Source organism: Rhinoderma darwinii, unplaced genomic scaffold (assembly GCF_050947455.1).
Source record: "Rhinoderma darwinii isolate aRhiDar2 unplaced genomic scaffold, aRhiDar2.hap1 Scaffold_739, whole genome shotgun sequence".
Taxonomy (NCBI): domain Eukaryota; kingdom Metazoa; phylum Chordata; class Amphibia; order Anura; family Rhinodermatidae; genus Rhinoderma; species Rhinoderma darwinii.
Window position 1 is genome coordinate 312,062 of NW_027464301.1, and position 17,840 is coordinate 329,901.

General features: G+C 38.6%; 1 long non-coding RNA gene across 1 annotated transcript; it reads left to right on the forward strand.

The window, feature by feature from the left end:
- Positions 1–13,694: 13,694 nt before the first annotated feature.
- On the forward strand, positions 13,695–14,411 carry LOC142730024 (uncharacterized). Its single transcript, XR_012878697.1, has 3 exons — positions 13,695–13,828; positions 13,934–13,987; positions 14,131–14,411. It is a non-coding gene; the product is annotated as an uncharacterized LOC142730024 (long non-coding RNA).
- The last annotated feature ends 3,429 nt before the right edge of the window (positions 14,412–17,840 follow it).

The window sequence follows — 17,840 nt, forward strand, 5'->3', positions numbered from 1 at the left end:
ACACAAAAGAACCGCCTATATGGGCGGGTCAAGGGTTAGATGATACAAATTGCATGAACGTCTTTGTGCAAAAAGACACACCCATCAATAAACAAACCATGTTTAAAAACATAAAATACTTACATAGCAACAACATATGAATAGTATCTAATTAGTAAAGATAGATTTAGAAATGACAACAGTCGCGTATTAAGAAAAAATTATTATTTTAACTGAAAGAAACCATATTTGATAAAGTAAATAAGTCGATAAACTCCCCTACGTACACTAGATATAGATAGAAAACAGAGTATGCAAAATATGTTTAGAAGGATATTCAACGTAATGTCAGAAAGGATAGCGTCCCTAAACACCTAGGTAACGCAAAATGACGGTGGTCGATACGGGACTTATGGACTTAATGGAACGCATATTGGAACACAAGGAAACCTCACACCAATCACATGGGCAATGAAACGCTAGATGACACGCATGACTCACACGCCGCCGGAAGGATATCAACAACAATGTGAACAGAAGGTGAGAACCAAAAAGTAAGTAATAAACTACATAAAGCAATTTTCAGTGCTGGGACATAATATAATTATTAAATTTATAATCTGTTAACTTTCTTTAATTGAAGAAAATCTCTTTACGAATAAATAATTAGTTAATATCGCAAAATTACGAAAAGATAAAACTGTCCATAAACAATTGCTTAAAAAAGTTAATTAAAAGATGATATGAATAATAATTAATAGTCAATAATTAATAATTAATATCAAAACTTAGTCTAACGATGTCTCAGTAAGGTCGTTAAGACCACTAGGGTGTAAGGTCTCAAGTTTGAAAATCCAAAAATTTTCTCTTTGTTTTAGTTTATTAAACCTATTAGGCACATCCACTGGAATTTGTTCGATTTGGTGTCACAACTATATTATCAAAACTACACTTGTGTTTAAGTGCACAATGGCGGGACACACTATGTTTAAGAAACCCTGCCTAACATTAAAACAATGTTTGTTTATCCGATTTCTCAACGTTTGGGTGGTACGACCCACATATTGCAAACCACAAGTACAGTGCAGCAAATAGACCACATATGAACTCCCACAGTCTAAATGATTTTTAATAGGAAATTTTAAACTAGTTTTAATTGATGAAAATTCTAACACTTTATCAGAGATGTTATCACAACACAGGCATCTCTTATGCCCACAGGAAAAAGACCCCTTTTTTTCTTTTAGAGGATGTACGGTTTTCTTTGTATTATCAATTTTAGGAAGTTTGCTAGGTGCTAATAAATTCCTCAATGTTTTAGATCTCCGGAACGTGATTAAAGGTTTTGCTGGGAGTAAAGGTTTAAGAAACGGGTCACTGGTGAGAATGTGCCAGTGTTTCGTGAAAATAGACCTAATGTGTTTACTACCTTTATTAAAAGACGTGATAAAATTTAGATTATGTTCACTTAATCTGACTTTCTTACTGTCAGCAACATTAGGTGCTATTGTTTCGATACATTCCAATTGTGTCATGCCCCTAGCTCTAAGTTCTGCCCCTTTAATCAGACTCTTAGGAAAACCTTTTTCAGTAAACCTTTTGTTTAAAATAACACACTCTTTATTAAAACTCAAATCGTCAGAACAGTTCTTTCTAATTCTGCGAAATTGCCCGAAAGGAACGTTTTTCAGCCAGGGTGTGTAATGTGCACTCCGAAAGTCCAAATAGCTGTTTACGTCAACGCTTTTAAAATGGGTCCTAGTGGAAAAATGACTGCCATTATTAGTAATCGTGAGATCTAAAAAGTCAATAGTGGTACCCGAGAATGTATGCGGAAAATTAAGACCAAACTTGTTATTATTTAAAAAATCTATAAAAGCATTAGCCGCAGATGCGTCTCCTTTCCAAATAAAAAATAAATCGTCGATATAACGTTTATAAAACATGATGTTGTTAGAAAAATTGTGTGCGTTCATAATGTGGGATTCCTCAAAACAACCCATGTAGAGGTTTGCATAAGAGGGTGCAAAACGCGACCCCATAGCGCACCCCTTTAAATGTCTATAAAAATGATTATCAAATGTAAAAACATTATGTGTTAATATAAAATCAATACATTCAATAATAAAATTAAGCTGCTTGTTTGAAAAACGGAGGTCTGATGCAAGTGTTGAAGAAATAGCTTCCATACCCTGTGTGTGTGGAATGTTGGTATATAAAGAGGACACATCCGCGGTTAAAAAACTAAAATCAGATATATCAAATTTCGATTGCAATTCAAAAAGATCCCTGATCAATTGAGTAGAATCTTTAAGAAAAGAAGGTAATTTCAAAACAAATGGTTGTAAATGAATATCAACGAAATGGGACAAATTATTAGTGAGGGATCCTATTCCAGAAATGATAGGTCTGCCCGGAGGATTTAATAAGGATTTATGAATTTTTGGGAGATGATACAAAAAAGGGGTGGCTGGAAACGGAACAGCAAGAAAACTCCTCTCTTTTTTAGATAGTAAATCTTCATTAAAGGCTGAGTCAATGAGGGTTTTGTATTCACCTAATGTTGCTGACAGTAAGAAAGTCAGATTAAGTGAACATAATCTAAATTTTATCACGTCTTTTAATAAAGGTAGTAAACACATTAGGTCTATTTTCACGAAACACTGGCACATTCTCACCAGTGACCCGTTTCTTAAACCTTTACTCCCAGCAAAACCTTTAATCACGTTCCGGAGATCTAAAACATTGAGGAATTTATTAGCACCTAGCAAACTTCCCAAAATTGATAATACAAAGAAAACCGTACATCCTCTAAAAGAAAAAAAGGGGTCTTTTTCCTGTGGGCATAAGAGATGCCTGTGTTGTGATAACATCTCTGATAAAGTGTTAGAATTTTCATCAATTAAAACTAGTTTAAAATTTCCTATTAAAAATCATTTAGACTGTGGGAGTTCATATGTGGTCTATTTTCTGCACTGTACTTGTGGTTTGCAATATGTGGGTCGTACCACCCAAACGTTGAGAAATCGGATAAACAAACATCGTTTTAATGTTAGGCAGGGTTTTCTTAAACATAGTGTGTCCCGCCATTGTGCACTTAAACACAAGTGTAGTTTTGATAATATAGTTGTGACACCAATCGAACAAATTCCAGTGGATGTGCCTAATAGGTTTAATAAACTAAAACAAAGAGAAAATTTTTGGATTTTCAAACTTGAGACCTTACACCCTAGTGGTCTTAACGACCTTACTGAGACATCGTTAGACTAAGTTTTGATATTAATTATTAATTATTAATTATTGACTATTAATTATTATTCATATCATCTTTTAATTAACTTTTTTAAGCAATTGTTTATGGACAGTTTTATCTTTTCGTAATTTTGCGATATTAACTAATTATTTATTCGTAAAGAGATTTTCTTCAATTAAAGAAAGTTAACAGATAATAAATGTAATAATTATATTATGTCCCAGCACTGAAAATTGCTTTATGTAGTTTATTACTTACTTTTTGGTTCTCACCTTCTGTTCACATTGTTGTTGATATCCTTCCGGCGGCGTGTGAGTCATGCGTGTCATCTAGCGTTTCATTGCCCATGTGATTGGTGTGAGGTTTCCTTGTGTTCCAATATGCGTTCCATTAAGTCCATAAGTCCCGTATCGACCACCGTCATTTTGCGTTACCTAGGTGTTTAGGGACGCTATCCTTTCTGACATTACGTTGAATATCCTTCTAAACATATTTTGCATACTCTGTTTTCTATCTATATCTAGTGTACGTAGGGGAGTTTATCGACTTATTTACTTTATCAAATATGGTTTCTTTCAGTTAAAATAATAATTTTTTCTTAATACGCGACTGTTGTCATTTCTAAATCTATCTTTACTAATTAGATACTATTCATATGTTGTTGCTATGTAAGTATTTTATGTTTTTAAACATGGTTTGTTTATTGATGGGTGTGTCTTTTTGCACAAAGACGTTCATGCAATTTGTATCATCTAACCCTTGACCCGCCCATATAGGCGGTTCTTTTGTGTTTGAATGCTAATCAGGTCTCATTTCATGGTGTATTTAAACGTGTGTGCATCGCACAATGTATATTGGCCTGATGAAGACGCCGGTTCGGCGTCGAAACGCGTAGCCCTTCTTTCTTAAATAAATATTTATTAATCATTCTCTTTGCCTCGACAACATTCATAGCAGCGCCGGTGGTCCTTTTTGTTCGATCTCTTATCCTCCACTTGACAGCAAAATCATTTTGCATGTGCACGGACCTGGCTGCAGCTTCTTGCTTTTGTGATACCTATTGGTATCCATTACTCAAGGTGAGCAATTCCCTGTCATTTACTGTTCACAATACCCGCTCGCTTTATTGCACTATGTGGCGCCGTGTCTTTTTTTATCTTTATTATTAACTCATGACATATTGTACTTTATGTTAGTGGAAAAATTTGGTTGATAAATTCAATATTTATTAGTGAAAAACACCAAAATGTAGAGAAAATTTTAAAAAATTTGCATTTTTCTAAATGTAAATGATTCTGCTTGTAAAACAGATAGTAATACCACACAAAATATTTACTAGTTAACATTTCCCATTTGTCTACTTTATGTTTGCATCGTTTTTTGAACGTCCTTTTATTTTTCAAGGACGTTACAAGGCTTAGAACTTTAGCAGCAATTTCTCACATTTTCAAGAAAATTTCAAAAGGCTATTTGTACAGGTACCAGATTAGATCTGAAGTGGTTTTGAGGGCCTCATATATTAGAATCCCCCAATAAATCACCCCATTTTAAAAACTGCACCCCTCAAAGTATTCAAAACAGCATACAGAAAGTTTCTTAAACCTTTAGGCGCTTCACAATAAATAAAGCAAAGTAGAGGGGAAATTTACAAATTTCATTTATTTTTTTTTGCCAAAATTCATTTGTAATACATCAATATTTATTGCCCAGATTCTGCAGTTTTTCGAAATATCCCACATGTGGCCCTAGTGCGATAATGGACCGAAACACCGGCCTCACAAGCAAAAGAGCATCTACAGGATTTTGCAGCCTGCTTTTTTTTACATTATATTTTAGGCACCATGTCAGGTTTGAAGAGGTCTTGTGGTGCCAAACCAGTGGAAACTCCCCAAAAGTGACCCCATTTTGGAAACTACACCCCTCAAGGAAATTATCTAGTGGTATAGTTAGCATTTTGACCCCACAGGTATTTTTCTATAATTATTGGAGTTAATCTGTGAAAATGTAAATCTTTACAAGGAATAAAGAAGAAAATGCACCCCAACATTTGTAAAGCATCTTCTCCTGGAAATACCACATATGTGGTTATAAACTGATGTTTGGACCCACAGCTGGGCTCATTTGGATTTTGGAGCGCAGATTTTGCTGGATTGGTTTTCAGTGCCATGTCGAGTTTGCAATGCCCTGGAGGGACCCCCCAAAATTGACCCCATTTGGGAAACTACACTCTTCAAGGAATTTTTCTAGGGGTATAGTGAGCATTTTGACCCCACAGGTCTTTTGCAGAACTTAGTAGAATTAGGCCGTGAAAATGAATATCAACATTTTTATCCCCTAAAATGTTGAATTTTTTCATTTTCACAAGGGATAAAGGAGAAAAAGCCGCCCAAAATTTGTAACGCAATCTCTCCCCCGAGTATGACAATACCCCACATGTGGTAATAACTGTTTTTTTTATTAGAAATTAATTAACCTTTGCAGGACTGATCCTTTTTTGCTTTTCCATTTTAGTTTTTCACTCCCCTCATTCCAAACGCCGTAACTTTTTTATTTTTCCATCAATAGAGCGGTATGTGGGCTTATTTTATTCCGGAGGAGTTGTAGTTTCTATTGACACAATTTAAAGTACTATATAATGTACTGGGAAACCGAAAATAAAGTTTGTAACAGGCTGAAATTGGAAAAAACTGCGATTCCTCCATTGTTTTTTGGGTTTCGTTTTTACCGCTTTCACCGTGCGGTAAAAACGACAACTTAACTTTATTCTGCAGGTCAATACGATTACGGTGATACCAAATGTATATAGCTTTTTTTTATATTTTACTACTTTTACAAAGAAAAAACTATTTGTTAAAAAAAAAAAATTGTTTTGTATCAACACATTCTGAGAGCCATAACTTTTTTATGTTTTGGTCGATTGAGCGGTGTGAGGGCTTATTTTTGGCTGTAGTTTTTATTGGTATCATTGTTTGGTACAAACAACTTTTTGATCACTTTTTATTACATTTTATTTAGAGCTTTGGTGACCAAAAAACAGTGATTTTGGCGTTTTAAATTCTTAAATTCTTTATTTCTTACGGTGCTCGTTATGCGCTATAAATGACAGTTTTACTTTATTCTGCGGGTCGATACGATTACGGTGATACCATATGTATATCGTTTTTTTATGTTTTGCAGCGTTTGCACAATAAAGTCACTTGTTTATAAAATAATTTATTTTCTGTGTCACCATATTCTAAGAGCCGTAACTTTTTTTATTTTTCAGTCAAAAAAGCTGTATAAGGGCTTGTTTTTTGCAAGACGGGATGTAGTTTTTATTGGTACTATTTTGGGGTACATGCGACTTTTTGATCACTATTTATTCTATATTTGGTGGGGGGTGACCAAAAAATACTGATTCTAACATTGTTTTTCATTTATTTTTTTCGGTGTTCACTGTGCGAGAAAAATAACATCATAGTTTGGGTCGTTACGAACGCGGTGATACCAAATATGTGTACTGTGTTTTAACGGTTTCATTTTGTAAAACATTTTTATTAACTTTTTTTTTTACTTTTTACACTTTCTTTTTTGACCTGCAGCTCTGATTGCTGCTAGAATACATTACACTATGTAGGTAGTGTAATGTATTCCAACTGTCAGTGTGATGTCACAGTCTCTCTGACAGTAAGTCTACGAGGACCAGCCAGTGGTTCCCGATGCACATTGTCATAGACACTGTCACCGACAGTGTGCATCGGGAACGACACAGTGACCTCCTGTCACTCTGATTGGAAGCATATCAGGAGGCTGGTCCTGATAGGCTTCCGTACATGGCAGACACAGAGGCCATTGTTTGGCCTCCGGTCACCATGCTAGCCATCGGCAAACCTCGCGATTTCATTGTGAGGTCTGCCAATGTGCTAGAAACCCCTAATGCAATAGATCGCCGCATTTAAGGGGTTAATTGCCGAAATCAGCGGAAATGAGCCGCTGATCGGCAACAGTGGAGTGTCAGCTGTCGGGGACAATTGGCCTCCCAGTTCCCGATGCACTTGTCAGAACTCAGGAGCGGGGCAGTGGCTGTATCAGACAGCTGCAGCCCCGCTCTCATACATTCATGTGTTACAATGCTAAGCTATACGGCCGCACAGCTTAGTATCGAAATACATGAAATAACAGTATCGAAACATTTGGGGGTCCGCGGTATCGAAAACGTATCGAAGTTTCGATGCATCATGCATCCCTATCCAGGACATGTATACTCTTTGTGTATATAGCTTTAAGGCCACTTTCACACCCAGTATTTTGCGTCAGTATTTATAAGCCAAAATCAGGAGCAAATATTTCCATTATACTTTTTCTATTCATGTTCCGCTTCTGGGTTTGGCTTATAAATAGTAATGCAAAATACTGACCAAAATCATGCAGTGTGAAAGTGACCTGTCAATCAATCTGCTGAACTCATTCCCTTTATTTCTAGAACATAATATCAACAGTTTCAGAAACATCAGATTAAACAGTGAGTATATAAGACCCTCCACGGACAGGGATATTCTCTAGTCCAGGACATGTATTCTGTCTTTGTATTATGTATACAGCTGTCAATGAATCTGTTTAACTCATTCCTTCCCTTTTTCCAAGACATTAACATCAAACATTTTCATTAGATAACATCAAAACATCATTAGTGAGTATACGAGACCCTCCCCAGACAGGGACATCCTCCAGTCTATGGCATGTATTCTGTCTTGTATTATGTATATAGCTATGTCAATGAATCTGTTTAACTCATTCCTTCCCTTTTTTTCTAGACATTATCATCATCAATTTTCATCAGACATTCACAGCATAATATCAGGACATCATAACATCATTAGTGAGTATACGAGACCCTCCCCAGACAGGGGCATCCTCAGGTCCAGAACATGTATTTGTATGTATTTTACATGTCTTTGCATATATATTTATCTATAAGTACCGTAAATCAATCTGTTTAAAGCGGTTGTCTGGGCATGGGGCGGTTTTCCATACTGATGACCCATCCACAGGATAGATCATCAGTATATGATCGGTGGAGGCCCGACACCCGGACCCCGCACCGATCAGCTGTTCCGTCTGCCTCCGGGCACCAGATTTTATGCAGTAAATGGTGTCGGAAGCAGATGGCTCCGGTCACAGTATAGCGGCCGTGCTGCAGTACTGCAACCCTGTTCCTTTTCACTTGAATAGGAGCAGAGCTGCTGTCTTGAAGAATGGCCGCTATACTGTGACCGGAGCCATCTGCTTCCGGCACGGACATCCGGTGCCCAGAGTCCGCCGGAGCAGCTAATTGGTGCGGGGGTACGGGTGTCGAACCTCAACCAATTATATACAGATAGTCAATAGAGGGAATGCCTGCAGGCAGACAGAACCATTTTCCTGACCACCCAAAAGTTGATAGAGAGTAAATTTTATCACATTTTATTAAGCTACGTATAGCACAAAACAGACCACATATAACAGTTTAAAATTATCACTGCCAAGGACCGAAGTTATAGTGAAGGCAACCAGCTGGAGGAGCCAGCAAGGTATTAGACAGCCAGGAATGAATGCCGGCTGACAGTCAGTCAGGAGGCAACGTGCCACACTTAAAGTAGGGCAATAGATTCGGTTAGGCAGGAATTAAAAACACTTAGAGCCCCCCCGACATGTTTCGCTAACTAGTAGCGTCCTCAGGGGTACACGGGGCTAATTTTTGATTAGCTGGTTGCCTTCACTATAACTTCGGTCCTTGGCAGTGATAATTTTAAACTGTTATATGTGGTCTGTTTTGTGCTACACGTAGCTTAATAAAATTTGATAAAATTTACTCTCTATCAACTTTTGGGTGGTCAGGAAAATGGTTCTGTCTGCCTGCAGGCATTCCCTCTATTGACTTTATGTAATGTACCTGCTGACTACCCAGGGTCAAAATCTGTTTTTTTGTCTTAATTATATACAGATGACCTATCCTCCATACATAATCAGTATGAAAAACCGCCCTGTGCCCGGACAACCGCTTTAACTTATCTCTTCCCTTTTTTTTTATAGACACTAACATCAATAATTTTTATGAGACATTGGCAGCATAACATCTTAACATCATTAGTGAGTATAAAAGACCCACCCCAGACAGGGGAATTCTCCAGTCCAGGACATGTATTCTGTCTTTGCATATACTGTATATCTATAAGTCAACCAATCTGTATAACTAATTTCTAAAAAATGTTACTATATATTAACATCAATCATTTTCATTAGACTTGGCCAGCATAACATCAGAACATCAGAAGTGAGTATACGAGACCCCCCGCCCCAGACAGGGACTTTCTCCAGTCCAGGACATGTATTCCATCTTTGTATTATGTATATAGCTATAACTAAATTAATCAGTTTAAAGGGGTTGTATAGGCACAGGGCGTTTTTTTTATACTGATAACATATCCACAGGATAGATCATCAGTATATGATTGGTGGGGGTCCAAAACCAAAACCCTCCACCGATCAACTATTCCAGATTCCTCTGGGCTCTAGATGTTATGCAGTGGCAGGTGCCGGAAGCAGATGGCTCCGTAAATTGTATAGCGGCCATGCTGCAGTACTGCTCCTATTCACTTGAATAGGAGAAGATCTGCAGTACTGCAGCATGGCTGCTATTGTGTGACGGAAGCCATCTGCTTCCGGCACAGACATATGGTGCCCACAGGCAGCCAATACAGCTGGATGTCAGACCCCCACCAATCATATACTGATGACCTATCCTATGGGTAGGTCATCAGTATAAAAAAACGCATTGTGCCCGGACAACCCTCTATTCTATTTTCTGACCTTTTTTTTCTAGACAATAACATAAATATTTTTCATCAGATATGGGCAGCATAACATCATTAGTGCGTATACGAGAATCATAGCAAGGGCATACTCCAGTCCAGAACATGAATTCTGTCTTTGCATATATATACATCAGGACATCAGTATTGAGCCTAAAAATTCTAGACTGTTCATGACTTTGACAGTGGGCAAACTTACAAAATCAGCAAGGGATCAAATACTTATTTCCTTCACTGTATGTCAAGGTCGGTGGCAGATTTGGAGACCTGTGAATGAAAAGATTAGGCAGGAGGGTGATAATATCAAAAGTGCTCAGGTAACAGTCCAGGTTTAGTACGCACTTAAGCGGCAACAGATTGTAGCGTGAGGCAGAGATGTAGTTAGGAAATAATATCAGTTTAGTTCACATATCAGAAGCAAGAGGTTGTAGCATGAAGCAGAGATCTGGTCAGGAAACAATACAAGTTCGGTACACAAATAAGCTGCTACAGTTTGTACAGAAAGGAACTAGACTACAGGCAGGAACCTCAATAGTCTGACAATCAGAAAGTGCAAGGACAGGTTCATACAGTAAGCAAAAAGAGTGAGACTAATCTGACAATAAAGAAAGGGAATCCAGATAGGCAAAAGTCAAGAAAACCTACACAAGAGATTCAGCAGTGGAGCTCTCCAACATCCCTTAGAGTACAATAAGAAGAGCTACTGTCTCGGACACAGGAGTTTCTGGGTTTGAATGGTGACGATATGAGACCCTCCCCAGACAGGGGCATTCTCCAGTCCAGGACTTATATGATGTCTGTGTATACAGCTACAGTCAATCAATCTGCTTAACTCATACTTTCCCCTTTTGTTCCAGACAATGACATCGTTGATTTCCATCTGATATTGGCAGCAAAACTTTAGAACACCAGAACATCGGCAGTGAGTATATGAGACCCTCCCCGCACACGGACATTCTCCAGTCCAGGACTTATATTCTGTCTTTGTATTGTAATATATATATGTATGTATATATATATATATATATATATATATATATATATATATATATATATATATATATATATATATATAGCTCCTAGTCAATCAATTTGTTTAACTCATTGCCTTTTTTCTAGAAAATAACATCAGTTTCAGAAACATCAGAATAAACAGTGAGTATATAAGACCCGCCCAAGAGATATTCTCTAGTCCAGGACATGTATTCTGCCTGTGCTATAAATTGACCAATCTGTTAAACTAATTTCTTCCTTTTTTTCTAGACATTAACATTAATAATTTTCAGCAGATTTGGGCAGAATAACATCAAAACATCATTAGTGAGTATACGAGACCCTCCCCAGACAGGGACATTCTCAGGTCCTGGACATGAATTTTGTCGGTGGATTTATGTGTATATAGCTATAATTTAATCGATCGATTTAACTCATTCGTTTCATTTTTTTTCTAGATATTAACATAAAAAATGTCCAGCAGATATGAGCAGCGAAAGATAAGAACATCCAAACAGCAGTAGTGAGTTTATATGTTAAGTTCAGTGGCAGGTTCGGGGACCTGTGGCTAAAATGATTAGGCAGGAGGTTGATAATAGTTAGGCCTCCTGCACACTTTCATCACCGTTTTCACGGCCGTTTTTGACGGGTCCATGAGCCCGTTTTAGCGGCTGTGTGATTTCCGTGTGCACTCAGTGTTTCCGTTCATGGTACTGTCCAGGGTGCTGAAAGAGCAGGGTTGTTCAGCGCTAGTCACTGTACAGGGTGCTGAAAGAGTTAATGGGCTGCACTGATCGGCGGTAACTCTTTCAGCACCCTGGACAGTGACTAGCGCTGAAGAATGACAATGCTCGGCGCTCACAAAATACAATTTATGAAATAAAAAATACAAAAACCAGTTCATACTTACCCAGACTCCCTGCATTTTTGTCCTGTCCGGCCTCCTGGGATGACGTTTCATCCCATGTCACCGATGCAGTCAATCACAGGCTGTAGTGGCGGTCACGCAAGTCTGGATGACGTCGGAAGGCCGGCCTCCAGGAATGACGCTTCATCCCACGTGACCACCTCTGCAGCGGCCTCTGTAGCCAATCACAGGCTGCCGCGTCATAAGGGAAGGTTGGACTGGAAGAGGGACTCGTCACCAAGACAACGACCGGGGTACGTATGAACTGCTTTTTATTTTATTTTTAATCAGCAGCCTCTTCTCTCTATCAGTGATTGATAGAGACAAGTGGCTGCCGATTAGTGTAATATATCTGTAATGTACTTCTGCTAGGCAACGGCTCCGTCACACACGGACAGCGTGTCTTCAGTTTTTTTGACGGCTCCATTGACTTGCATGGGCCTCACGGTCACGGAATCTCGGACCAAAGTAGGACATGCTCTACTTTTGTCGGAACGGAGCAACGGGACCATAAAAAAAACTGAAGTGTGCATGGCCCCATTGAAATGAATGGGTCAGGGTGCTAGCCGTCAGAAAAACGGCTAGCACCCTGAAGAAAAAGACTGAAGTGTGCACTAGGCCTAACAGTCCAGGTTCAGTACACAGATAAGCAGCAACAAGTTGTAGCATAAAGCAGAGACGTGGTCAGTGATGAATTACATTTCGGTACACAAATAAGCTGCTACAATTTGCAGAGAAAGGAAGTAGACTACAGGCAGGAACATCAATGGTCTGACACTCAGAAAGTGCAAGGGACAGGTTTATATAGTAAGCCAAAAGACCGAGACCTAAAAGGCATTAAAGGAAAGGACTCCAGAGGCAAAAGTCAATAAAACCGACACAACAGATTCAGTAGTGGAGCTGTCCAACATCCCCTATAGCTCAATGAGAAGAGCTACTGCCTCGGACACAGGAGTTTTTGGGTTTGAATCCTGATATAGTCTATAGCTATAAGGCCACTTTTACACAGTATCTTTCTTATTATTTTGTATTAGTATTTATAATCCTAAACCAGGAGTAGGTTCAAAACTTGAAAGAGGTGCAAATCTTTCCATTTTACTTTTTCTATTTATTCTGTTTCTAGTTTTAGCTTTAAAAAAAAACTGAAGCAAAATACTGACCGAAATACTGCTGTGTGAACTGACAAATGACCTGTCAATTAATCTGCTTAACTCTGTCCCTTCTTTCTAGACAATAACATCAAGTGTCAGGGGAAGAAAAACATCGGAATAAATGGTGAGTATAGGAGACCCCCACCAGACCAGGCCATTCTTGTCCAGGACTTATATTCTGTATGTGTATTATGTGTATATTGTGCATATACCACATGTTTATATACCATAGCTACAGTCAAACAATTTCCTTAACCCATTCCTTTCCTTTTTTTCTAGACAATAACATCAACAACTTCTATCAGCTATGTGCAGCAAAATATTAGAAAAACATCAGAACATCAGTAGTCAGTATACGAGACTCTCCCCAGTCAGGGACATTTCCCAGTCCAGGACATGTATTCTGTTTGTATTTTATGTCCTATAAGGATATAAGGCCACATTCACACAGCAGTTTTTATATATTATTTTATATCAGTATTTATAAGCAAAAACCAGGAGTTGGTGCAAAACATGAAGTTACAAATCTTTCCATTATACTTTTTATATTTATGTTTTGCTTCTGGCATTGGCTTATAAATACTGGTGGAAAATAATGACCAAAATACTGCCACGTGAAAGTGACCTGTCAATCAATCTGCTTAATTTATTGCCCTTTTTCTAGATAATAACATCTACAGTTTCAGATATGGGCAGTAAAGAATCAGAATGAACAGTAAGTATCTGAGACCCTCCCCAGTCCGGGACAGTTATTCTGGATGTGTATTATGTATATAACTACAGTCAATGTGTTTAAGTCATTCCTTCCTCTTTTTTCTAGACATTGCCATCGATAATTTTCATCAGATATGGACACCAGAACATCAATACATCAGTGAGTATGTGTCAACCGTGTGACTGGCATCCTTTCAGAAGTCGTATCTGTGTGCAATATTAATACTAAGCAGCCACCCCCTCGTAAATAGTAGGTGTGAGTGTGGATGTTCTTCTGGTTATAACGTATGTGTTCTTCTACAGGTCACCATGAAGAACCATCATCACATTTTAATACGCGCAATTTGACATCTTATAAAAAGGAAAAACGCAGAATATAACTTTTTTATCAACAAACATTGAAAAGTCAACGAAGACTTACTGGATCCTCGAAAGGGAAAGAAAGGATTTTATTTGAGGCGGCATATAGGACATCAAACACAAAGCCATGAGACAACATGTAGAGCCCGAACATCAATCATCATCAGCGGCAATACCTTTCCTAAATTTGGCACCTGGATTTAGTTAATTCATTATTATTATTGCGGAAATTAAAAAAAAATATTTTAAAAACTCTGTTCTTCTGTTTTCTCTTTCACCTTTCACTTCATGTGTTTTCTGCTTGATGGGTAAATATACAGAGTTATGAGGCTGAGGAGAGGGGAGAGTCCGGGAAAGTCATGGAGGAGTTCTGATGATGACCATAATGGTTGTCACTCGGCTTTATAACCATTCTCTATGGAGGAAATTAATTCCCATCAATGTAAATATCTTTTTTAATATATTCCCCTTTCCTAAGTATCGGTTCACTTGTCGGAATTGTCACGTTGGGTGCGTGGACCCACTAGGCCGTACCGCCTTAACGGTATGGCAGTTGGCCAACAGGACACAGGTCAAAGTCTATAGTTTGTATAGGTGTACCTATGGTAGCTTCAGACAGTAGGAAGATAGGCTCGGATGGGACTTAGGCAGCAGGCAGACACCAGGCGTGGTGTAGCAGGACAGGCATAGTACTCAGCGCAGCATGACTCCAACTCAATACGGAGCTTGAAGCAGGATAACTCGGGATACAGGTAGCAGGAACGGGAACACTTGGAACTGGAAGATACTTAGGAGACCATTTGCAGAGACCAACTAGGGTAACGACAAAAACGCTCAGGCAATGCAGGAAGGGGCAGAGCCCTTCTTATAGTTTAGTGTGCTCATGGGCTAATTTGGTCTTTAATTCAGGCACCCTACGGGACACAGCAGAGTGAAGCGGAAGTGAGCGCTGGGATCTCCTGAGGAGGAGACGGGGACCAGCACTCACTGATCCATGGCTGCGGCCATCAGGAGGTAAGCAAACCTGGCGTCCTGCGGGGTCATGACAGGAATCAAGGCAAAATTATCTTGTGTATTTATCGCTGGAGATTTTCTAATCTGGAGATCTGTGTTGGACTTTCCCCTGCGGTTACCTGATGATCATGTCCGGTCAGCACAGAGGTGCAACAGGAACGCTGGGGAGCACACTAGACGCGAGGGCTGGAGTGGAATCTCTAAGTATATTACACAGCCTGGTATTTTTTCTAGTTTGAGCCCAAATGCAGAATTTTTTAAATTATGCAAAACCCTTTAAGGAGTCATTCTCTCTTACATTCACCCCACATCACATTCTTCCCAGGGATTGTGTTCATTTATATGTATTATAGTCGGATTATATTTTATTAAATCATGAATTGTAAATTTGTATAACATTTCTACTCAAAAGTTTTTTTATTTTATTTTGTACTTTATAGATTGTGATTGTGTATTTTTTGTATAGGCAATTGTAGGTGTCAGAGGTGTACGTAGGAAGCCCACTAGTGCTTTCATAAATACTCCCAGCCACAGTCATTGCCTCAATACCATTGCCAGCTATATTAATACCTACAAAATTCCAGGCAGGAGGAAAAGCTAGCTACTTCCTGCCGCATTAATGTCACCATTGAACTACGCTTCATATTATTAGATGTTTTTCAACTTATTTAAAAGCCTTGTAAAACATCAACACCATAACAGAGAGTGAAGGCTCGGGATCATCTGACTCATTCTTGGTGGAGAAAATATTTTGCAGGTAACAGAGATTTACCTGTAAAAACCATTTGGACAACACAGAATATGGGACATGTTTACCTAATACCCCACTGACAGGTTTACTGGGATATGTGGGAGAGATCCCTGCTGATGTTATGTGGTAGCTAGCCATTGCTAAAATACTCTATCACACCTGTAAAGTTATTGCTAGGCATTGGCTGCAACTCGTTTCGCCATTGATGGAGGAATTGGTGGATGCTCTGGGCTCTGTGTTGTGACTGTTGGGACCCTGTCCTATCTGAGGATGGGTATACTATCCATGTCCTAAAAACACCGGGGGTGGGGGGGGTTGGTGCAATATTAAATTTTCCAGGTTTAGCATCTGTGGTCCTGCCAGCTCTTGGCTACTTCTCCTTTAAGCTTAGATAATACTTGTATTTTTTGTGTGCGCTGATTCCCCTATGACACTGAACTGTGTGGTGTCCTTTTTCGACTGTATTAAAAAAATCTATATTCTTTGTCAGCTGGATCAGAACATTAGACAATGATAAAAAGGAATGTTCCAGTTTCATCAAATATCCGTAGAATAAAAAACATACTTTCTGTATCAACTTCATATTTTTTTACATTTCTGCTTGCCGTCATTCAATAGAAACGTTCATTGCTTACCGCTACTGCAATTAAAATCAAACATTGAAGGTTCATATTCAATGATGGCAAGCAGAGGTCTTGAAAACTGTGAGGAATTGATACAGAAATTGGGAAATCATTGCTCAACCTACTAAAAACCGCAACACGCAGCTTGTCCTAACAGCCTCAATATCTGGAGAGAGAGCTTAAAAGGAGAAGTTACAGAACATGCCCCCTATTGGTGGCTCTCTATTCGCGGTGGACGGCCGTATCCGGTTACAAATCATCATCCATGAGTCCATGACTTCAGTATTCTGGTCTAAATAAGATCACTATGAAAAACGACTGCCGGCTTCCGCTTATCTCCAAGGTATTTGCCAGTATCAAGGGGCCTCTATCTTTACTAAGATGGATTAATGAGCTTATAACTTGATCTAAATCAAGGAATGAGATGAGTAGTACGCGGTATTTACCACTCGGGACGGGCATTATGAGGATGTTGTCATGTCTTTGGGCGATGCACTGCCCTCGCCAGATTTCAGCAGTCTGAAAACAACCTCTTCCGGGATGATTTTTAGCAATTTGTTCTGGTCTAACTGGATGACATTCTCATCTATTCTCATATATACTACGGGGATCAGCATATATACTATGAAGAGCAGTATATATACTATGAAGAGCAGCATATATACTATGGGAGCAGCATATATACTATGAAGAGCAGCATATAATACTATGGAAAGCAGCATATATACCATGGGAGCAGCATATATACTATGAAGAGCAGCATATAAACTACGGAAAGCAGCATATATACCATGGGAGCAGCATATATACTATGAAGAGCAGCATATATACTATGGGAGCAGCATATATACTATGAAGAGCAGCATATATACTATGGGGGGCAGCATATATACTATGAAGAGCAGCATATAATACTATGGAAAGCAGCATATATACCATGGGAGCAGCATATATACTATGAAGAGCAGCATATATACTATGAGGAGATGTATATATACTATGAAGAGCAGCATATATACTATGGGAGCAGCATATAATACTATGAAGAGCAGTATATATACTATGAAGAGCAGCATATATACTATGGGAGCAGCATATATACTATGAAGAGCAGTATATATACTATGAAGAGCAGCATATATACTATGGGAGCAGCATATATACTATGAAGAGCAGCATATAAACTACGGAAAGCAGTATATATACTATGAAGAGCAGTATATACAGTATACTATGAAGAGCAGCATATATACTATGGGGGGCAG